Source organism: Ursus americanus, chromosome 33, assembly GCF_024610735.1.
Source record: "Ursus americanus isolate L20-20 chromosome 33, mUrsAme1.1.p, whole genome shotgun sequence".
In the NCBI taxonomy this organism is placed as follows: domain Eukaryota; kingdom Metazoa; phylum Chordata; class Mammalia; order Carnivora; family Ursidae; genus Ursus; species Ursus americanus.
In genome coordinates this window covers 30,237,159-30,241,256 of record NC_142159.1, presented here as the reverse complement: position 1 = coordinate 30,241,256, position 4,098 = coordinate 30,237,159, and positions in this window count along the sequence as shown.

Below are 4,098 nucleotides of genomic sequence, written 5' to 3'. Positions count from 1 at the left end.
CTGGCTGCCCCAGCACGCCGCCAAATAAACCCTCCCCTCCTCCCCCAAGCTCCGAGGGGGAGGGCTCACGCTCTGCCGCTCTGCCAGCCCGGGGGCGTGGACGGGGGCGTTAGGCTGCTGCACGGGGCTGCACTTCCCCAGGCGCTCCCTGCGTTTGGAAACAGCCCCCACCCTTCCCCAGGAGGGCCAAATCACCCTGGAAACTGTAAACACGAATTCACCCCAGCCACCTCCCAGGGACGCTGCTTGCACCTCACATCCAGCCTCTTCAGGGAGGTGGCCCAGGAGGTCCCAGGGTGGGGACAAACTCCCTCAGGACGAACAGCCCCATCTGCACTTCCTACATATGACCCACCTCCCTCAGGCCCTCCGGATCCTTCCAGCCCTGCCACAGGCCCCCTCCAGGCCCTCTGACAGAGGTCCCCCCATGCCAGGGTCCTGGTGATGCTCGGAAGCCTGGATCAGACCCTGCTCCTGAGAAAGGCAGGACCCAGGATAGACAGCTGACCTACTGGGCTCCCACCCTTGTCCTGGCCTAGGTGACCCTGGGCGTTGGCCCTCCACTGGGGGCGAGCATGGCTGGCAAGGGGAGGGACTGATTGACCTCAGAGAAAGGCATGGTGGGTGGCCTGGCTGAGGCTGCCCCTGAGTCCTACCCCTTCCTCTTTTTGGGACACAAGGCCAACCCTTATTGCCTGAGGGGTTGCCCTCACCCAACCAAGCCTCTCGGCTTCCTGCTGTCCCAAGCCAGCAGGGGAAAGGGAGAGGAGTCCCCAGGCATTTGCCATCTGGAGGTCAGCACAAGGGTGAGCCCTGGGTGGCTGCGCACAGCAGAGGAGCCTACTTCCTCCACAGCTGGACCTGAAAAACAGTGGGTGGGTCCTCAAGGAGAGTTAGGGCCCTTCCTTAACCACCTGCAGGCTGTGGGCAACAGAACGACCGGACCGGGGCCAGCTCAAGTCAACAAAGCCTTGCAGATTCAGTCGTCACGTGACAGGGCCCATGACAGCTGCCCCTCGGTGCACCAAGAATGACCAGGAATGGTCAGAGCCAGGGCTAGCCCCCAAAGGAGCTGCTGCTTGCAGTCCAGCCTAGATGAAGGTGGGGCACACTGGTCCTGGTGGACAGCGTGAGTCCTCCTCCAGGCACTCCTCAATTTCTAGATGTCTACCAGGAATGAGGAAGGCAGACCCCAGCCCCAGACCATGTCCATGGTTGGCAGCAGCTACAGGCAGAGCCGCCCGAGACAAGCCTGGTGGTGAAGATACGAGGAATGTCTGCCCGGGGTCATCTGTCCCCCCTCCTGGTTCAGGCAGAGGTGGTCAGCTCCGGGGACAACAGCGGGCGGTTGTGGTGAACTCCGAGATCGCTGTTGGAGCCTCAGCTCTTTCGGGTGTCCAGCTGGTGAGCCAGCTCCCAACGCCGGGGTCTTGAAGGGGGGCACGCTGCAGAAGATCCCCTTGTGCCCTGCCCGGCCGGAACCCCAGATGTGACCTGCACCCAACACCAGGTCAGGAAGGTAGCCCTGGAGACTCCCACTGAGCTGCTAGACGCCTTCCTCACAGGCTGGCACCTGTTTTTCTACCAACTGCATCCTGACGGCCCGATCCTTCAAGGCTTGAAAGTGTTCCGGAAAGTGCCGGGGGCAATGCACCATCTCTGACTGGCTGCTGTGTGCACACTGCCAACTGGCCAGGCTCCAGCAGTCCTACAGGCAGGCCGACCTACAGCAGACCACCTCTGAAGCTGGATGGGGGAGCCACACGGCAATGGGCCTGGAACAGGTCCGACCATGCCTGAACCATGGGTTCTGCTCCCAGCCCCAGGCACCTCGACAGGAAGCAGGAGCCACTTCCCTGGCCCACTGTTTCGTGAGTCTCAACCGAGCCGCACTCTGCAGAGGGACACGGCTCCCCGGGCTTGGGTCCAGTGTCAGGGAAGCAGCTCTCTGCTTTCCAGTGCCCCTCCCCCTCTCCCCAGCAACCCATGGGTCTTCCCAGGGGTCCAGCTCCCCAGTGAGCACAGGATCTGCCTGGAAAAGCACCAAGGGAACCCCGCTCTCCAGTCCTCCATACCCTACCGCCCCAGACACCCACTGCCCTGGAGGGGAGGCCCAGGCCAGCTGCCCTTCTCCGTACCCACACCGGCACAACCCAGACACCGGGCATCGTCCCCACAGCAGCCTGCCCCCCGTGATGCCCTCGGCACACCGAGGGCCGCTCCAGCCTCAGACCCAGACCACGCGGCAGCACCTGCAGCTTCAGATCTCAAACTCGGGCCTGGGGAAGCTTCTTGGGGGACAGATGCTGAGAACGCCCCTCGCAAGACCACTCCCCACACCTCCAGGACACCTTCACCTGCGTCCGTGCAGCACTGAGTCTGGGCAGGGGCTTTCTCCCTGGATTAAGAGACACCAAACACAGCTTGCATTCAGCCGTTCAGCTGGGCCAACTACTGGGGACGCCCAACTGCCCTCCCCCAGGGACTCCACACAAGAGAGAGGGGCCGCTGACCCCTCCGAGGGAGAGCAACACGGACACGGGGTCAGACGTGTAGACCCACAGGACAAGTTCATCTTTTTTAAAAATTTTTTATTTATTTATTGTAAGCAATCTCTACACCCAACGTGGGGCTCGAACTCACGACCATGAATGCAAGGGTCACCTGCTCTTCCAACGGGGCCGGCCAGGCTCCCCAAGGCCATCTTTTACCTCGGGTGACTGCAGACAGCCTGCCACCTTGGACACTGGGTGAAGGCTCTGTTCAGCACGGATCTATTTCTACCGCTGACAAGGGTTTTTAATAGTCGAGATTTCACACAGGGCGAAGAAATAACCCACGTTAAGGAAAATAGTTGCTACGATGCCTCCTCAAAACCTCAGGAAATATTAAGTGCTTGGATCAGACGCTGAACTCCACAGACACACCCTCGAGCCGGCCGTGCGGAGGATGCCCAGCGGAGCGGGCCCCTGCCTACCACTGCACGCAGGGGTCCAGGCCCAGCCGCGTGGCGCTGCCGCCAGGGCCCACGGCGAGCCACGGGACACTGCCACGCCGCAGACATAGTAGCACCAGTGCCCCCACGGGCCCAGCCGCTGGCCTGCCTGTGGGCTAGCCTGGCGCTGGGCTGAGATGGACTTGCACTTCCGCCAACAGAGACTCAAACAGCACAACATTTAGGAACAAAGATATAATCAGAGATTTTCTTCACAAGAGCAGGTTAAATACACACACGTGGTAAATCATAGAGGAATTTTAAATAAACGGATCAAAAACCAAAGACTGTCGAAGATGCGCAAGTGCGTGGCCTCCCTTGAGGCCCCTGTGGCCCCTGGAGTGGGATCGGGGCACCTCAGCCCGGGACCCGCAGACACAGTGCTTTCAAATGACGCCAAGTGAAATCACCACACAGGCGATGGATGGAAGATGTCAGCAGCCAGGGAGCCATCTCCCCCCACCGGCCCTGCCCTTCCTGGGCAGCCGTCACGTCCTGTGATGCCCAGTCCCTGTGTGGTCTTCCAGAGCAGAGCCCATACCAGACACGGATCAGCTGCGAAAAGGAACGTGGGAGCCTATCTTCAGGGTAAAACAAAGACCTGGACCAAGTGTGAGGAGACCCCGAGGTGCACAGAAGCCGGCTGTCAGGTGCAGACCCCCAGCGGGCTGTTGGGGTCAGAGGAAATGTCCTGCAGGCACCAAGGGCCACCCCCGCAGCATCCGAGAACCTGGAGGTGGCAGTGGGGGGCCCAGCCTGGGTGTGGAGGCAAGGGGGTGGGGGGTAAGGTGAAAGCGGCCTAAGGGACCACACAGGACACCATGGCTCTTCGAGTAAAGGGTGCCACCTTGTGGTCACACAGCAAGCGGATGCTGAATTTCAACTTCAGCAAAACAAAGAGCCCACTTTCCTAGGGGGACAGCTTCCTTCCAGGTGAACACAAGCACATTTCAAATGCTGGGGCCAAACCCCACGTCTCCTGGACCCCATCTGTGGCCGTCCTTGGCCAGGCCCCCTGCCCCTGCCAGCCGGGCGCAGCTGTGGGAACTTCTCCCACCTGGTGAGCCAGGGAGGGCTCCACTGGACCAAGAACGCACGCAAAG